At 48.8% G+C, this 19,858-nt stretch overlaps 1 long non-coding RNA gene across 1 annotated transcript; it reads left to right on the top strand.

Moving 5' to 3' along the window:
* Positions 1–962: 962 nt before the first annotated feature.
* Positions 963–9,876, top strand: LOC115184138 (uncharacterized). Its single transcript, XR_003874200.1, has 3 exons — positions 963–1,074; positions 1,681–1,776; positions 9,824–9,876. It is a non-coding gene; the product is annotated as an uncharacterized LOC115184138 (long non-coding RNA).
* The last annotated feature ends 9,982 nt before the right edge of the window (positions 9,877–19,858 follow it).

The following is a 19,858-nucleotide window of genomic DNA, read 5'->3' as shown; positions in this document are numbered from 1 at the left end:
TCTCATCCCTCCTCCTTCCTCCACACTGTCCTCTTCTCATCCCTCCTCCTTCCTCCACACTGTCCTCTTCTCATCCCTCCTCCCTCCTCCAGACTGTCCTCTTCTCATCCCTCCTCCTTCCTCCACACTGTCCTCTTCTCATCCCTCCTCCTTCCTCCACACTGTCCTCTTCTCATCCCTCCTCCCTCCTCCAGACTGTCCTCTTCTCATCCCTCCTCCTTCCTCCACACTGTCCTCTTCTCCTCCCTCCACACTGGCCTCTTCTCATCCCTCCTCCAGACTGTCCTCTTCTCATCCCTCCTCCTTCCTCCACACTGGCCTCTTCTCATCCCTCCTCCCTCCTCCAGACTGTCCTCTTCTCATCCCTCATCCTTCCTCCACACTGTCCTCTTCTCATCCCTCCTCTGTCCTCCACACTGTCCTCTTCTCATCCCTCCTCCACAATGTCCTCTTCTCATCCCTCCTCCGTCCTCCACACTGTCCTCTTCTCATCCCTCCTCCCTCCTCCAGACTGTCCTCTTCTCATCCCTCCTCCTTCCTCCACACTGTCCTCTTCTCATCCCTCCTCCAGACTGTCCTCTTCTCATCCCTCCTCCTTCCTCCACACTGTCCTCTTCTCATCCCTCCTCCTTCCTCCACACTGTCCTCTTCTCATCCCTCCTCCCTCCTCCACACTGTCCTCTTCTCATCCCTCCTCCTTCCTCCACACTGTCCTCTTCTCATCCCTCCTCCCTCCTCCACACTGTCCTCTTCTCATCCCTCCTCCTTCCTCCACACTGTCCTCTTCTCATCCCTCCTCCCTCCTCCACACTGTCCTCTTCTCATCCCTCCTCCTTCCTCCACACTGTCCTCTTCTCATCCCTCCTCCTTCCTCCACACTGTCCTCTTCTCATCCCTCCTCCTTCCTCCACACTGTCCTCTTCTCATCCCTCCTCCTTCCTCCACACTGTCCTCTTCTCATCCCTCCTCCACACTGTCCTCTTCTCATCCCTCCTCTGTCCTCTGTTCTTTTCCAGGCAACCAGACAAGCTGGTAGTGGTGTGGACGCGCAGGAGCCGACGGAAATCCTCCAAGGTGTGTGGTGTGGTGTGGTGTGGTGTGTGTGTGTGGTGTGTGTGGTGTGTGTGGTGTGGTGTGGTGTGGTGTGTGTGGTGTGGTGTGTGTGGTGTGTGTGTGGTGTGTGTGTGTGGTGTGTGTGTGGTGCGTGTGTGGTGTGTGTGTGGTGTTTGTACTGTTAGTTTTGTCTCGGTAGCACTTTAGGCTGTTTAGTTGGACTTGGTCATAGGAAGTAGGAAGTAGGAAGTAGGCTAAATCACTGTGGAGATGTATAGTCTACAGCTTTCTAGAATATTTCTTCTGTTTACCTGTTGGTCTGCACCTTGGCAACCGTTTGGGTCTCTACCCTTCATGGGTTTTTGTCTGTGTAAATGTTTGATGTTATATTTAGTGATTTTAAAGTGTATATATTGTGTTTTCGGGCTCTCTCTTAATTCAATTAAAATGGCTTTATTGACATGGGTAACATACGTTAACATTGCCAAAGCAAGTGAAATGGATAATAAACTAAATAGAAATAATCAGAAATGTACTGTAAACATTACACTCACAAAATATTATGGCTATATACAGTGTTGTTAAAATAGAAAAGGTAAAATAAATAAACACTCACTCTCTCCCCAGGCTCACAGTTGGCAGCCAGGCATCAAGAACCCCTACCGAGGAGTGGTGGTGTGGCCTGTACCAGAAAACGTGGAAATCACTGTCACACTCTTCAAGGTAACGTGTGTGTGTGCGTGTGTGTGTGTGTGTGTGTGCGTGTGTGTGTGTGTGTGTGTGTGTGTGTGAGACTGTTCCTTCAACATGTTGATCTCTTGCTGACAGGCTAGCCTGGTGTTGAAGCAAAAAGGTACACATCTAATCTGTCACAGCTCTAGGCTGAAATGTAACACGCAGTAGTCAGGGCCTGTATTCATGTTGTGTAACACGTAGTAGTCAGGGCCTGTATTCAGGTTGTGTAACACGCAGTAGTCAGGGCCTGTATTCATGTTGTGTAACACGTAGTAGTCAGGGCCTGTATTCAGGTTGTGTAACACGCAGTAGTCAGGGCCTGTATTCAGGTTGTGTAACACACAGTAGTCAGGGCCTGTATTCATGTTGTGTAACACGCAGTAGTCAGGGCCTGTATTCAGGTTGTGTAACACGCAGTAGTCAGGGCCTGTATTCAGGTTGTGTAACACGTAGTAGTCAGGGCCTGTATTCATGTTGTGTAACACGTAGTAGTCAGGGCCTGTATTCAGGTTGTGTAACACATAGTAGTTAGGGCCTGTATTCATGTTGTGTAACACACAGTAGTCAGGGCCTGTATTCATGTTGTGTAACACGTAGTAGTCAGGGCCTGTATTCATGTTGTGTAACACATAGTAGTCAGGGCCTGTATTCATGTTGTGTAACACGCAGTAGTCAGGGCCTGTATTCATGTTGTGTAACACGTAGTAGTCAGGGCCTGTATTCATGTTGTGTAACACATAGTAGTCAGGGCCTGTATTCATGTTGTGTAACACGCAGTAGTCAGGGCCTGTATTCAGGTTGTGTAACACGCAGTAGTCAGGGCCTGTATTCAGGTTGTGTAACACGTAGTAGTCAGGGCCTGTATTCATGTTGTGTAACACGTAGTAGTCAGGGCCTGTATTCATGTTGTGTAACACATAGTAGTTAGGGCCTGTATTCATGTTGTGTAACACACAGTAGTCAGGGCCTGTATTCATGTTGTGTAACACGTAGTAGTCAGGGCCTGTATTCATGTTGTGTAACACATAGTAGTCAGGGCCTGTATTCATGTTGTGTAACACGCAGTAGTCAGGGCCTGTATTCATGTTGTGTAACACGTAGTAGTCAGGGCCTGTATTCATGTTGTGTAACACATAGTAGTCAGGGCCTGTATTCATGTTGTGTAACACACAGTAGTCAGGGCCTGTATTTAGGTTGTGTAACACGTAGTAGTCAGGGCCTGTATTCATGTTGTGTAACACGTAGTAGTCAGGGCCTGTATTCATGTTGTGTAACATGTAGTAGTCAGGGCCTGTATTCATGTTGTGTAACACGTAGTAGTCAGGGCCTGTATTCATGTTGTGTAACACGCAGTAGTCAGGGCCTGTATTCATGTTGTGTAACACGCAGTAGTCAGGGCCTGTATTCATGTTGTGTAACACGCAGTAGTCAGGGCCTGTATTCATGTTGTGTAACACGCAGTATTCAGGGCCTGTATTCATGTTGTGTAACACGTAGTAGTCAGGGCCTGTATTCATGTTGTGTAACACGTAGTAGTCAGGGCCTGTATTCATAAGGTTGTGTAACACGCAGTAGTCAGGGCATGTATTCAGGTTGTGTAACACACAGTAGTCAGGGCCTGTATTCATGTTGTGTAACACGCAGTAGTCAGGGCCTGTATTCAGGTTGTGTAACACACAGTAGTCAGGGCCTGTATTCATGTTGTGTAACACGCAGTAGTCAGGGCCTGTATTCATGTTGTGTAACACGCAGTAGTCAGGGCCTGTATTCATAAGGTTGTGTAACACGCAGTAGTCAGGGCCTGTATTCATGTTGTGTAACACGCAGTAGTCAGGGCCTGTATTCATGTTGTGTAACACATAGTAGTCAGGGCCTGTATTCATGTTGTGTAACACATAGTAGTCAGGGCCTGTATTCATGTTGTGTAACACGCAGTAGCCAGGGCCTGTATTCATGTTGTGTAACACGCAGTAGTCAGGGCCTGTATTCATGTTTTGTAACACATAGTAGTCAGGGCCTGTATTCATGTTGTGTAACACGCAGTAGTCAGGGCCTGTATTCATAAGGTTGTGTAACACGCAGTAGTCAGGGCCTGTATTCATGTTGTGTAACACGCAGTAGTCAGGGCCTGTATTCATGTTGTGTAACACATAGTAGTCAGGGCCTGTATTCATGTTGTGTAACACGCAGTAGTCAGGGCCTGTATTCAGGTTGTGTAACACATAGTAGTCAGGGCCTGTATTCATGTTGTGTAACACGCAGTAGTCAGGGCCTGTATTCAGGTTGTGTAACACGCAGTAGTCAGGGCCTGTATTCAGGTTGTGTAACACGCAGTAGTCAGGGCCTGTATTCATGTTGTGTAACACGCAGTAGTCAGGGCCTGTATTCATGTTGTGTAACACATAGTAGTCAGGGCCTGTATTCAGGTTGTGTAACACGCAGTAGTCAGGGCCTGTATTCATGTTGTGTAATACGTAGTAGTCAGGGCCTGTATTCATGTTGTGTAACACGCAGTAGTCAGGGCCTGTATTCATGTTGTGTAACACATAGTAGTCAGGGCCTGTATTCAGGTTGTGTAACACGCAGTAGTCAGGGCCTGTATTCATGTTGTGTAATACGTAGTAGTCAGGGCCTGTATTCATGTTGTGTAACACGCAGTAGTCAGGGCCTGTATTCATGTTGTGTAACACGTAGTAGTCAGGGCCTGTATTCATGTTGTGCAACACGCAGTAGTCAGGGCCTGTATTCATGTTGTGTAACACGCAGTAGTCAGGTTCTGTATTCATGTTGTGTAACACGCAGTAGTCAGGGCCTGTATTCATGTTGTGTAACACGCAGTAGTCAGGGCCTGTATTCATGTTGTGTAACACGTAGTAGTCAGGGCCTGTATTCATGTTGTGTAACACGCAGTAGTCAGGGCCTGTATTCATGTTGTGTAACACGTAGTAGTCAGGGCCTGTATTCATGTTGTGTAACACACAGTAGTCAGGGCCTGTATTTAGGTTGTGTAACACGTAGTAGTCAGGGCCTGTATTCATGTTGTGTAACACGTAGTAGTCAGGGCCTGTATTCATGTTGTGTAACATGTAGTAGTCAGGGCCTGTATTCATGTTGTGTAACACGTAGTAGTCAGGGCCTGTATTCATGTTGTGTAACACGCAGTAGTCAGGGCCTGTATTCATGTTGTGTAACACGCAGTAGTCAGGGCCTGTATTCATGTTGTGTAACACGCAGTAGTCAGGGCCTGTATTCATGTTGTGTAACACGCAGTAGTCAGGGCCTGTATTCATGTTGTGTAACACGCAGTATTCAGGGCCTGTATTCATGTTGTGTAACACGTAGTAGTCAGGGCCTGTATTCATAAGGTTGTGTAACACGTAGTAGTCAGGGCCTGTATTCATAAGGTTGTGTAACACGCAGTAGTCAGGGCATGTATTCAGGTTGTGTAACACACAGTAGTCAGGGCCTGTATTCATGTTGTGTAACACGCAGTAGTCAGGGCCTGTATTCAGGTTGTGTAACACGTAGTAGTCAGGGCCTGTATTCATGTTGTGTAACACGCAGTAGTCAGGGCCTGTATTCATGTTGTGTAACACGCAGTAGTCAGGGCCTGTATTCATGTTGTGTAACACGCAGTAGTCAGGGCCTGTATTCAGGTTGTGTAACACGTAGTAGTCAGGGCCTGTATTTAGGTTGTGTAACACGCAGTAGTCAGGGCCTGTATTCATGTTGTGTAACACGCAGTAGTCAGGGCCTGTATTCATGTTGTGTAACACGTAGTAGTCAGGGCCTGTATTCATGTTGTGTAACACGCAGTAGTCAGGGCCTGTATTCATGTTGTGTAACACGTAGTAGTCAGGGCCTGTATTCATGTTGTGTAACACACAGTAGTCAGGGCCTGTATTTAGGTTGTGTAACACGTAGTAGTCAGGGCCTGTATTCATGTTGTGTAACACGTAGTAGTCAGGGCCTGTATTCATGTTGTGTAACATGTAGTAGTCAGGGCCTGTATTCATGTTGTGTAACACGTAGTAGTCAGGGCCTGTATTCATGTTGTGTAACACGCAGTAGTCAGGGCCTGTATTCATGTTGTGTAACACGCAGTAGTCAGGGCCTGTATTCATGTTGTGTAACACGCAGTAGTCAGGGCCTGTATTCATGTTGTGTAACACGCAGTAGTCAGGGCCTGTATTCATGTTGTGTAACACGCAGTATTCAGGGCCTGTATTCATGTTGTGTAACACGTAGTAGTCAGGGCCTGTATTCATAAGGTTGTGTAACACGTAGTAGTCAGGGCCTGTATTCATAAGGTTGTGTAACACGCAGTAGTCAGGGCATGTATTCAGGTTGTGTAACACACAGTAGTCAGGGCCTGTATTCATGTTGTGTAACACGCAGTAGTCAGGGCCTGTATTCAGGTTGTGTAACACGTAGTAGTCAGGGCCTGTATTCATGTTGTGTAACACGCAGTAGTCAGGGCCTGTATTCATGTTGTGTAACACGCAGTAGTCAGGGCCTGTATTCATGTTGTGTAACACGCAGTAGTCAGGGCCTGTATTCAGGTTGTGTAACACGTAGTAGTCAGGTAGATGTCCTAACCGACTTGGCAAAACTATAGTTTGTTAGCAAGAAATTTGTGGAGTGGTTGAAAAATGAGTTTTAATGACTCCAACCTAAAGTGTATGTAAACTTCTGACTTCAACTGTATGTGTGTTGACTGAATATAACCAAGTGTTGTCTGCTAAATAGTTAGGTTTCTCCAGAAATAAATCATTCTAAATAACAAGAATGGCCTTTTTCCTGCTCACTCTAGGTTAAATTAACCTCATCTCAAAAATATTGTTACTTTTTAAACAAAGCGATTATTATTATTAATTAATTTAGAATGATATTAAAGCCCTTTAGATATTCTCAGATATTCTTACAGATCCTAACAGAAAAGACCCTTAGATATTAATTTAGTCCTCCAATCCTCTAAATGTAGTTATTGGCGGAGAGTCACGTCATTGAAAAACATATACTGTAGGCCTACCGTAGGCGGAATGAGTATTAGTTACACTACAATTAGGGTGTGGAAATGTTATGCCCCTTAGATATGAATTTACAATCCTCCAATCCTCTTATGCTGTAGCCTACTCCTGACCATCACGTTGTACAGCGCCATATTTTATATTCCATCCTAACGGAAACCCCGAGGGTTTCGTTTTTTGTTTTTTCTCGGCATAGAAACACCATAATATGAATCAAATTAATTATGCCAAATTTCTTAAAATCAATCCCATGTGCTATGTTATTACAAAAAAGGTTTTAAATTCTCTAGTAATGCCAATATGGGAGACTATCAAATGCTTCTCAAAGATGCCTTCTGGTGGTCATTAACTTGCATTAATGTGAAAAATGGCTGACAATTAAATAACGTGCCATAGAATGCTGCAGCAGCCCGCAAGGTGTGCTGCAGTATGACTTTTAAAGGAAGAACCACTGTATGCCAGCCCAGTCAGACTGAGTGCATATAGCTTCCATTACTGCCCTTTACTCTCCTCCAACTCACTACCATCCTTCCATCCCATTCATGCCATCACTTTGAGGACAGGCCTAATGGTGTGTGTGGGGGACCTAGTGGTTCGAGTGTCCTCTTCCCCCTGAGCCCTTCTGCTCTAAATGACTCAGTTTCATCTCACATCAGCATCCAAACATCATTTGACAGACAGCCTGGATGTCTAATAGACCTGGAAAAGGCACATATGAGACTGGTTTCCAAGTAGCCTGATAGACCAGACGGTGATAGCTAGGTAGTTACCCAGTAGCCTGATAGACCAGACGGTGATAGCTAGGTAGTTACCCAGTAGCCTGATAGACCAGACGGTGATAGCTAGGTAGTTACCCAGTAGCCTGACAGACCAGACGGTGATAGCTAGGTAGTTACCCAGTAGCCTGATAGACCAGACGGTGATAGCTAGGTAGTTTCCCAGTAGCCTGATAGACCAGACGGTGATAGCTAGGTAGTTACCCAGTAGCCTGATAGACCAGACGGTGATAGCTAGGTAGTTACCCAGTAGCCTGATAGACCAGACGGTGATAGCTAGGTAGTTACCCAGTAGCCTGATAGACCAGACGGTGATAGCTAGGTAGTTTCCCAGTAGCCTGTTAGACCAGACGGTGATAGCTAGGTAGTTTCCCAGTAGCCTGATAGACCAGACGGTGATAGCTAGGTAGTTTCCCAGTAGCCTGTTAGACCAGACGGTGATAGCTAGGTAGTTTCCCAGTAACCTGTTAGACCAGACAGTGATAGTTAGGTAGCTAACGCTAATGATGTACCGTCTGGGAGAATGGAATGGAATTACTTTCTCTCAGGACCTCCGCAAGGAATGTTGAATAATATGACATTTGGACATAAACTCTACTTGTTCTCTGGGTGGGTGGATCCTTATTCAGCTGGGTCTTCTGAGATAATTTATCCACAGAGAAGTATTATTAAAGACCTTTCAAAACACTGGTTGTGAGTTCAGATTTCTATCACCTGAAACATGTAAATAGATGCAGGCGAAGCATGAATACTAGGCCAGATACATTACGTTAGACCAGCCGGTGATAACTATCAGACATATTAAGCTTAGTCTTGGACTATAAAGAAGGTATTTCATTGGAGGATCTTTGTTGAGAATGTATTTTTTTAGTCCTGGACTCGTTGGTTCTATGTCTAGAAAACTGCCACCTTTCTGTGTTAACTAGCCGATCGATACAACATTGAACGTTTCTAAAGTTCAATACTCAGTGCATTCCTAAAGTATTCAGATCTCTTGACTTTTTCCACATTTTGTTACGTTACATCCTTATTCTAAAATTGATTAAATTGTTTTTTCCCCCATCAATCTACACACAATACCCCATAATGACAAAGCAATAACAGGTTTTCAGATTTTTTTTGCAAATATATGAAAAAAATGACTGAAATATCACATTTACCTGTTGGAAGGTGAACCTTTGCCCCAGTCTGAGGTCCTGAGCGCTCTGGAGCAGGTTTTCATCAAGGATTTCTCTGTTCTTTGCTCTGTTAATCTTTCCCTCGATCCTGACTAGTTTCCCAGTCTCTGCCCGCTGAAAACATATTCACAGCATGATGCTGCCACCACCATGCTTCACCGTAGGGATGGTGCCAGGTTTCCTCCAGATGTGATGCTTGACATTCAGGCCAAAGAGTTGAATCTTGGTTTCATCAGACCAGAGAATCTTGTTTCTCAAGGCCTGAGAGTCCTTTAGGTGCCTTTTGGCAAACTCCAAGTGGGCTGTCATGTGCCTTTTACTGAGGAGTGGCTTCCGTCTGGCCACGCTACCATAAAGGCCGAATTGGTGGAGCGCTACAGAGATGATTGTTCTGGAAGGTTTTCCCATCTCCACAGAGGAACTCTGGAGCTCTGTCAGAGTGACCATCAGGTTCTTGATCACCTCCCTGACCAAGGCCCTTATCCCCCGATTGCTCAGTTTGGCCGGGCGGCCAGCTCTAGGAAGAGTCTTGGTGGTTCCAAACTTCTTCCATTTAAGAATGATGGAGGCCACTGTGTTCTTGGGGACCTTCAATGCTACAGACATTCTTTGGTACCCTTCCCCAGATCTGTGCCTTGACACAATCCTGACTCGGAACTCTACAGACAATTCCTTCGACCTCATGGCTTGGTTTTTGCTCTGACATGCACTGTCAACTGTGGGGCCTTATATAGACAGGTGTGTGCCTTTCCAAATCATGTCCAATCAATTGAATTTACCACAGATGGACTCCAATCAAGTTGTAGATACATCTCAAGGATGATCAATGGAAACAGGATGCACCTGAGCTCAATTTCGAGTCTCATAGCAAAGGGTCTGAATAGTAAATAAGGTATTTCTGTTTCTAATTTTTAATACATTTGTAAAAAAATAAAAAAAAGGTTGTCATTATGGGGTATTGTGTGTAGATTGATGAGGGAATAAGGCTGTAAGGTAACACACTGTGGAAAAGGAAGGGGTCTGAATACTTCCATGTTGTTTTCTCTCCTAGGACCCCCACGCAGAGGAGTTTGAAGACAAGGAGTGGACGTTTGTCATAGAAAATGTGAGTACACATTACCTCTCCCCTCACTTATGCTGGACTGGGCTGGACCGGGCTGGACTGGGCTATATGGACTGGGCTATATGGACTGGGCTATATGGACTGGACTATATGGACTGGGCTATATGGCCTGGGTTATATGGACTGGACTGGGCTATATGGACTGGGTTATATGGACTGGACTGGGCTATATGGACTGGGCTATATGGACTGGACTATATGGACTGGGCTATATGGACTGGGCTATATGGCCTGGGTTATATGGACTGGACTGGGCTATATGGCCTGGGTTATATGGACTGGACTGGGCTATATGGCCTGGGTTATATGGACTGGACTGGGCTATATGGACTGGACTATATGGACTGGGCTATATGGACTGGGCTATATGGACTGGGCTATATGGACTGGGCTATATGGACTGGGCTATATGGCCTGGGTTATATGGACTGGACTGGGCTATATGGACTGGACTGGGTTATATGGACTGGGTTATATGGACTGGGCTATATGGACTGGGCTATATGGACTGGACTATATGGACTGGGCTATATGGCCTGGGTTATATGGACTGGACTATATGGACTGGGCTATATGGCCTGGGTTATATGGACTGGACTGGGCTATATGGACTGGGCTATATGGACTGGACTATATGGACTGGACTATATGGACTGGGTTATATGGACTGGGTTATATGGACTGGGCTATATGGAATGGACTGGGCTATATGGAATGGACTGGGCTATATGGACTGGACTATATGGACTGGGCTATATGGTCTGGGCTATATGGTCTGGGCTATATGGACTGGGCTATATGGACTGGACTGGGCTATATGGACTGGGCTATATGGTCTGGACTGGGCTATATGGACTGGGCTATATGGACTGGACTATATGGACTGGGCTATATGGACTGGGCTATATGGACTGGGCTATATGGACTGGGCTATATGGACTGGGCTATATGGACTGGGCTATATGGACTGGGCTATATGGACTGGACTGGGCTATATGGACTGGACTGGGCTATATGGACTGGACTGGGCTATATGGACTGGGCTATATGGACTGGACTGGGCTATATGGACTGGGCTATATGGTCTGGGCTATATGGTCTGGGCTATATGGACTGGGCTATATGGACTGGACTGGGCTATATGGACTGGGCTATATGGTCTGGGCTATATGGACTGGGCTATATGGACTGGACTGGGCTATATGGACTGGGCTATATGGACTGGGCTATATGGACTGGACTATATGGACTGGGCTATATGGACTGGGCTATATGGACTGGACTGGGCTATATGGACTGGGCTATATGGACTGGACTGGGCTATATGGACTGGACTGGACTGGGCTATATGGACTGGGCTATATGGACTGGACTATATGGACTGGGCTATATGGACTGGGCTATATGGACTGGGCTATATGGACTGGGCTATATGGACTGGGCTATATGGACTGGACTGGACTGGGCTATATGGACAGGGCTATATGGACAGGTCTGGGCTATATGGACAGGGCTATATGGACTGGACTGGGCTATATGGACTGGACTATATGGACTGGGCTATATGGACTGGGCTATATGGACAGGGCTATATGGACTGGACTGGGCTATATGGACAGGGCTATATGGACTGGACTGGGCTATATGGACTGGGCTATATGGACTGGACTGGACTGGGCTATATGGACTGGACTGGGCTATCTGGACTGGACTGGATTATATGGGCAGGGCTGGGTTATATGGACAGGTCTGGGCTATATGGACAGGGCTGGGCTATATAGACAGGGCTGGGTTATATGGACAGGTCTGGGCTATATGGGCTGGACTGGTCTGGGCTATATGGGCAGGGCTGGGTTATATGGACAGGTCTGGGCTATATGGGCTGTACTGGTCTGGCATTTAGATGTTCACATGCTGCCATCTAGTGGTCAGACTCAGATATTCATTTTCAGTCCTCCAGTAAAAACATTCAGTGCTTCTCCATTGACGGGGAATGAAGTGGTATTAGGAACGTCATGTGAGTGTTTGGCGTAGGACACTCATACCTTTACTGTGTGTTTAAAGAATGAGTACACCTTGGGGAATTCAGTCTCAGGTTGGGGAATCCAGAGCATGCTTCTAGTGCTGAGTCAAAGGTCCGGTTCTTTCTTTCACCAGTCTGAGCATCACTGTGTGGATCCCCTGGAACAGGACCTTTATATTGGGTTCCACTGGGAGGGAAATAACAGATGGGGAGGAGACTCCTGGGTAGCACCAAGCCAGTCCACTTGTATCTCTCCAAAAATGTCTCTCCCTTTCTCTCTTTCTCCATGTACCCCTCTCTCCCTCCCCTCATCTCCCCTATCTTCCTCTCTTCCTCTCTCCCTCTCTCTCCCCTCTTCCTCTCCCGTCTCTTCCTCTCTCTCCCCTTCTCTTCCTTCCTTTCTCTCTCTCTAATCTACCTCACTCTCCCTTCTCTCTCCCTCCTCTCTCCCTCCATCTCCCTATCTCTTACTCCCTCGTTCCCCCTCTCTTCCTCTCTCTCTACCTCCATTTCCCCCTCATCTCCCCATCTCTTCCTCTCCCCCTCATCTCTTCCCCCCTCTCCCTCCTCTCCCTCATCTTCCTCTCTCTCCCTCCCATGCCTTCCCCAATAGCATCATCATCTGATCTGTATAAAGGAGCTGTTTCACATGTTAGTTCTGCTTGTGATCCGTTCCTGTGAAGCTCAGAGATAAATATCCCGACGCGTCTCATTTAATGGGTCTTACAGAAGAACATGGACATGTCGGTAGTGGCATGAAACACACGGCTGAGAAGAAGAGAGAATGTTGTTTTGGGAGAACAGGACAAGGTGGGCTTCTTCAACTCTTAGTGGGCTCTTGGTGAAGGATTGAGAAGGAACTGAATGTATTGCAATGGTGAAAGTACAAAAACATGGTTGTGTGTAAGAGGGAGAGGTGTGGAGGGAGGGGGAGGGAGGGGTGGAGGGAGGGGGAGAGGGGTGGAGGGAGGGAGGGAGGTGGAGGGAGGGAGGGAGGGGTGGAGGGAGGGGGAGAGGGGTGGAGGGAGGTGGAGGGAGGGGGAGAGGTGTGGAGGGAGGTGGAGAGGGGTGGAGGGAGGGGGAGGGGTGGAGGGAGGGGTGGAGGGAGGGGGAGAGGGGTGGAGGGAGGTGGAGGGAGGGAGGGAGGGAGGGAGGGGTGGAGGGAGGGGGAGAGGGGTGGAGGGAGGTGGAGGGGTGGAGGGAGGCGGAGAGGGGTGGAGGGGAGGCGGAGAGGGGTGGAGGGAGGCGGAGAGGGGTGGAGGGAGGCGGAGGAAGAGAGAGAAAGGGACCTCTATGGTTGTGAGGTCTGGGGTCCACTCACTAACCAAGAATTCACTAAATGGGACAAAAACACAATTGAAACTGCATGCAGACATATACAGAGGTAGAGAGGTGTGGGGAGGGAGAGGTATGTAGAGAGGGAGGGAGAGGTATGTAGAGAGAGAGGGAGAGGTATGTAGAGAGGTATGTAGAGAGGGAGGGAGGTATGTAGAGAGGGAGGGAGAGGTATGTAGAGAGGGAGGGGGAGGTATGTAGAGAGGGAGGGGGAGGTATGTAGAGAGGGAGGGGGAGGTATGTAGAGAGAGGGAGGGAGAGGTATGTAGAGAGAGGGAGGGAGAGGGTATGTAGAGAGAGGGAGGGAGAGGTATGTAGAGGGAGGGAGGGAGAGGTATGTAGAGGGAGGGAGGGAGAGGTATGTAGAGAGAGGGAGGGAGAGGTGTAGAGAGAGGGAGGGAGAGGTATGTAGAGAAGGAGGGTGAGGTATGTAGAGAGAGGGAGGGAGAGGTATGTAGAGAGAGGGAGGGAGAGGTATGTAGAGGGAGGGAGGGAGAGGTATGTAGAGAGAGGGAGGGAGAGGTATGTAGAGAAGGAGGGAGAGGTATGTAGAGAGGGAGGGGGAGGTATGTAGAGAGGGAGGGAGGTATGTAGAGAGGGAGGGAGAGGTATGTAGAGAGGGAGGTATGTAGAGAGGGAGGGGGAGGTATGTAGAGAGGGAGGGAGAGGTATGTAGAGAGGGAGGGGGAGGTATGTAGAGAGAGGGAGGGGGAGGTATGTAGAGAGGGAGGGAGAGGTATGTAGAGAGAGGGGGGAGATGTATGTAGAGAGGGAGGGGGAGGTATGTAGAGAGGGAGGGGGGAGGGTATGTAGAGAGGGAGGGAGAGGTATGTAGAGAGGGAGGGAGAGGTATGTAGAGAAGGAGGGAGAGGTATGTAGAGAGGGAGGGGGAGGTATGTAGAGAGGGAGGGAGGTATGTAGAGAGGGAGGGAGAGGTATGTAGAGGTATGTAGAGAGGGAGGGGAGAGGTATGTAGAGAGGGAGGGAGAGGTATGTAGAGAGGGAGGGGGAGGTATGTAGAGAGAGGGAGGGGGAGGTATGTAGAGAGGGAGGGAGAGGTATGTAGAGAGAGGGGGGAGATGTATGTAGAGAGGGAGGGGGAGGTATGTAGAGAGGGAGGGGGAGGTATGTAGAGAGGGAGGGGGGAGGTATGTAGAGAGGGAGGGAGAGGTATGTAGAGAGAGGGAGGAGATGTATGTAGAGAGGGAGGGGGAGGTATGTAGAGAGGGAGGGGGAGGTATGTAGAGAGGGAGGGAGAGGTATGTAGAGAGGGAGGGAGAGGTATGTAGAGAGGGAGGGAGAGGTATGTAGAGAGGGAGGGGGAGGTATGTAGAGGGAGGGGAGGTATGTAGAGAGAGGGAGGGAGAGGTATGTAGAGAGAGGGAGGGAGAGGTATGTAGAGTGGGAGGGAGAGGTATGTAGAGGTATGTAGAGAGGGAGGGGGAGGTATGTAGAGAGGGAGGGGGAGGTATGTAGAGGGGAGGGGAGGTATGTAGAGAGGGAGGGGGAGGTATGTAGAGGGAGGGGGAGGTATGTAGAGAGAGGGAGGGAGAGGTATGTAGAGAGAGGGAGGGAGAGGTATGTAGAGAGAGGGAGGGAGAGGTATGTAGAGAGAGGGAGGGAGAGGTATGTAGAGAGAGGGAGGGAGAGGTATGTAGAGAGAGGGAGGGAGAGGTATGTAGAGAGAGGGAGGGAGAGGTATGTAGAGGGAGGGAGGGAGAGGTATGTAGAGAGGGAGGGAGGTATGTAGAGAGAGGGAGGGAGGTATGTAGAGAGGGAGGGAGGTATGTAGAGAGAGGGAGGGAGGTATGTAGAGAGGGAGGGAGGTATGTAGAGAGGGAGGGAGAGGTATGTAGAGAGGGAGGGAGAGGTATGTAGAGAGGGAGGGGGAGGTATGTAGAGAGGGAGGGGGAGGTATGTAGAGAGGGAGGGAGAGGTATGTGGAGAGGGAGGGAGAGGTATGTGGAGAGGGAGGGAGAGGTATGTGGAGAGGTATGTAGAGAGGGAGGGGAGGTATGTAGAGAGGGAGGGGGAGGTATGTAGAGAGAGAGGGAGGGAGAGGTATGTAGAGAGGGAGGGGGAGGTATGTAGAGAGGGAGGGAGGTATGTAGAGAGGGAGGGAGGTATGTAGAGAGGGAGGGAGAGGTATGCAGAGAAGGAGGGAGAGGTATGTAGAGAGGGAGGGAGGTATGTAGAGAGGGAGGGAGAGGTATGTAGAGAGGGAGGGGGGTATGAGAGGGCAGAGGTATGTAGAGAGGGAGGGGAGGTATGTAGAGGAGGGAGGGAGAGGTATGTAGAGAGGGAGGGGAGGTATGTAGAGAGAGGGAGGGAGAGGTATGTAGAGAGAGGGAGGGAGAGGTATGTAGAGAGGGAGGGAGAGGTATGTAGAGAGAGGGGGGAGAGGTATGTGGAGGGGGAGGTATGTAGAGAGGGAGGGGGAGGTATATGTCGAGAGGGAGGGAGAGGTATGTCGAGAGGGAGGGAGAGGTATGTCGAGAGGGAGGGAGAGGTATGTAGAGAGGGAGGGGGAGGTATGTAGAGAGAGGGAGGGGAGGTATGTAGAGAGAGGGAGGGGGAGGTATGTCGAGAGGGAGGGGGAGGTATGTCGAGAGGGAGGGGGAGGTATGTCGAGAGGGAGGGGGAGGTATGTCGAGAGGGAGGGGAGGTATGTAGAGAGGTATGTAGAGAGAGGGAGGGAGAGGTATGTAGAGAGGGAGGGGAGGTATGTAGAGAGGTATGTAGAGAGAGGGAGGGAGGTATGTAGAGAGGTATGTAGAGAGAGGGAGGGAGGTATGTAGAGAGGGATGGAGAGGTATGTAGAGAGGGAGGGAGGTATGTAGAGAGGGATGGAGAGAGGTATAGAGAGGGAGGTAGAGGAGGTTATGTAGAGGTAGAGGCGTGTGTGTAGAGGTAGAGGGGGTTATGTGGGGGTGTGTAGAGGTAGAGGGGGGGGTGTGCAGAGGTAGAGGGGGGGTTATTCAGAGGTAGAGGGGGGTTTTATATATATTAAAAAAACAAACATTTAACCTCCCAATCACGGCCGGTTGTGATGCAGCCTGAAGAGAGGTGTAGCGAGGGGTAGTGAGGCAGAGAGAACCAGCTGTCTGTTTAGGTAGGCTGGAGGTCAACGGACAGACAACAGATGGAGTTATTCTGGATAGAAAGATCAGGACTGGAGGGGAGAGAGGGAGGAGGACACCCCTCTACCTCATACACAGCGGAGAGGAGAGGGAGAGGAGAGGGAGAGGACGGGAGGGAGGGGGGAGTGAGGCCGGGAGGGAGAGAGAGGACGGAGGGGAGAGAGGGGGGAGAGGACGGGAGGGAGGGGGGGGAGAGGACGGGAGGGAGGGGGAGAGGACGGGGGAGAGAGGGGGGAGGGAGAGAGGACGGGAGGGGAGGGGAGAGAGAGGACGGGAGGGAGGGAGGAGGATGGGAGGGGGGGAGGGGAGGAGGCCGGGAGGGAGAGAGAGGGGTGGGGAATAAAGAAAGAGAGAGAAAGGGGGATACGGGGGAGATGTGGAAGTGAAGAGTTGAGAGGACTTTGCTCCAAGTGAGACTAACATCAAAGACCTCCGGACGGACTGACGGACTGACTGACTGACGGACTGACGGACTGACTGACTGACTGACGGACTGACTGACTGACTGACTGACTGACCGACGGACCGGACGGAACGAACTAGTTGGCAGCAGATTACTCAGCTTGGGGGGGGGGGGTTTGTGTGCGTTGTCCGCGTTTGACAAAGCAGATGGTCTTCAGTGTCTTCAGCCAGCTGCTATGGAGCCAGATAGCTGCCAGACGGTTGACCCTACGTATCGTTAGGAACAGAACTAAATCCATCAGTAAGTTGTTAGGATGGGAATTAAAGCTGTAAACGTTAAATTAGCTGTGTGAACATCCTGTTATATGTTAGGACGATGAAATAACGTTTCCTCGTTGAATTCTGACTTTCCGTCCTCCTTTACTCGGTTCCATCTTTTTCTACCTACAAACTGGTGTCAGGAATGTGGCATCTGCAAAGCACATGAACCAAACGTCGCTGGTGGAAGTTAACTAGTCAGTCCAGCGACTCCAGACCAGACGTTTTGAAGCTTCCGGTTTCTTTCAAAATAAAAGTCTACAACTTGTTTGACAGCAGCGTTCACTAACGGCGTTATGCCAGTAGATGGCGCAGTAGAGGCTTGGACCTTCAGGAAATGACTTGTGTGAGAATGATGAAGGGATTCCTGACTGGCGCAGCGGTCTGAGACACTGCATCTCAGTGGTAGAGGAGTTACTACAGACCCTGGTTCCATTCCAGGCTGTATCACAGCGGTCTGAGACACTGCATCTCAGTGGTAGAGGAGTTACTACAGACCCTGGTTCCATTCCAGGCTGTATCACAGCGGCCTGAGACACTGCATCTCCGTGGTAGAGGCGTCACTACAGACCCTGGTTCCATTCCAGGCTGTATCACAGCGGTCTGAGACACTGCATCTCAGTGGTAGAGGCGTCACTACAGACCCTGGTTCCATTCCAGGCTGTATCACAGCGGTCTGAGACACTGCATCTCAGTGGTAGAGGCGTCACTACAGACCCTGGTTCCATTCCAGGCTGTATCACAGCGGTCTGAGACACTGCATCTCCGTGGTAGAGGCGTCACTACAGACCCCGGTTCCATTCCAGGCTGTATCACAGCGGTCTGAGATACTGCATCTCAGTGGTAGAGGCGTCACTACAGACCCAGGTTCCATTCCAGGCTGTATCACAGCGGTCTGAGACACTGCATCACAGTGGTACAGGCGTCACTACAGACCCTGGTTCCATTCCAGGCTGTATCACAGCGGTCTAAGGCACTGCATCTACGTGGTAGAGGCGTCACTACAGACCCTGGTTCCATTCCAGGCTGTATAACAGCAGTCTGAGACACTGCATCTCAGTGGTAGAGGCGTCACTACAGACCCTGGTTCCATTCCAGGCTGTATCACTACCGGCCGTGATTGGGAGTCCCATAGGGTGGCGTACAATTGGCCCAGCGTTGTCTGGGTTTGGCCGGGGTATAATAATTTGTTCTTAACTGACTTGCCCAGTTAAAGGTTGGATGTTTTTATAAAAGACAGAAGAACTTTGTCTAGAATAACTTCCTGAGCTGCAAAATAGAAAGTCAATATGATTTAGAATAGGTCTATTCCGCTATCTAAATTGGTCTATTCCGCTATCTAAATAGGTCTATTCCGCTATCTAAATAGGTCTATTCCGCTATCTAAATTGGTCTATTCCGCTATCTAAATAGGTCTATTCCGCTATCTAAATAGGTCTATTCCGCTATCTAAATTGGTCTATTCCGCTATCTAAATAGGTCTATTCCGCTATCTAAATAGGTCTATTCCGCTATCTAAATAGGCCTATTCCGCTATCTAAATAGGTCTATTCCGCTATCTAAATGGGCCTATTCTGCTATCTAAGTGGTCCTATTCCGCTATCTAAGTGGTCCTATTCCGCTATCTAAATAGGCCTATTCCGCTATCTAAATAGGCCTATTCCGCTATCTAAATAGGCCTATTCCGCTATCTAAATGGTCCTATTCCGCTATCTAGACTGACTGACTGACTGACTGACTGAACTGAACTGACTGAATGGAAGACTGACTGACTGAACTGACTGAAGGGAAGACTGACTGACTGACTGAAGGGAAGACTGACTGACTGAACTGACTGAAGGGAAGACTGACTGACTGAACTGACTGAAGGGGGAATTAAATGATCAGATGTGTTGTTAAGTTAAAAGCATCATGGATGCTGTGCATTTTATTTGTCTAGTAGCCAATAGACCAGCTCCAATGTGTTACTATGTGATATCAGACCTCAAGAGACCAATCAGAGCAGAGATCTGGTTCCCTTTACTTACATTAGACAGTCATTCTGTCCTCAGACACCAGAGGGCAGTACAACATAGAGACTAATACACTGCATCGTCTGACCAGGACTCTGTGTGTGTGTCAGTGTGTGTGTGTGTGTGTCAGTGTGTGTGTGTGTCAGTGTGTGTGTGTCAGTGTGTGTGTGTGTCAGTGTGTGTGTGTCAGTGTGTGTGTGTCTGTGTGTGTGTGTCACTGTGTGTGTCACTGTGTGTGTCAGTGTGTGTCAGTGTGTGTGTGTGTGTGTGTGTGTGTGTCACTGTGTGTGTGTGTCACTGTGTGTGTGTGTGTCACTGTGTGTGTGTGTGTCACTGTGTGTGTGTGTGTGTGTCAGTGTGTGTGTGTCAGTGTGTGTGTGTGTGTGTGTGTGTGTCACTGTGTGTGTCAGTGTGTGTCAGTGTGTGTGTGTGTGTGTCTGTGTGTGTCACTGTGTGTGTGTGTCACTGTGTGTGTGTGTGTCACTGTGTGTGTGTGTGTCACTGTGTGTGTGTGTGTCCTATCTGTGTGTGTGTGTCCTATCTGTGTGTGTGTCCTATCTGTGTGTGTGTGTCCTATCTGTGTGTGTGTCCTATCTGTGTGTGTGTGTCCTATCTGTGTGTGTGTTCTGTCTGTGTAGACCAGGGCAGTCTACTCTAAAATCAGAACCTGCTATCTGGGTTAGTTCATATATATATTTCGCTCCATGAATGAATGCAGCCAGGGAGATAGAAG

This window comes from Salmo trutta, unplaced genomic scaffold (genome assembly GCF_901001165.1).
Source record: "Salmo trutta unplaced genomic scaffold, fSalTru1.1, whole genome shotgun sequence".
Lineage (NCBI taxonomy): Eukaryota > Metazoa > Chordata > Actinopteri > Salmoniformes > Salmonidae > Salmo > Salmo trutta.
Note: the sequence above shows the minus strand (reverse complement) of the source record. Positions and strands in the feature narration are given on the sequence as shown.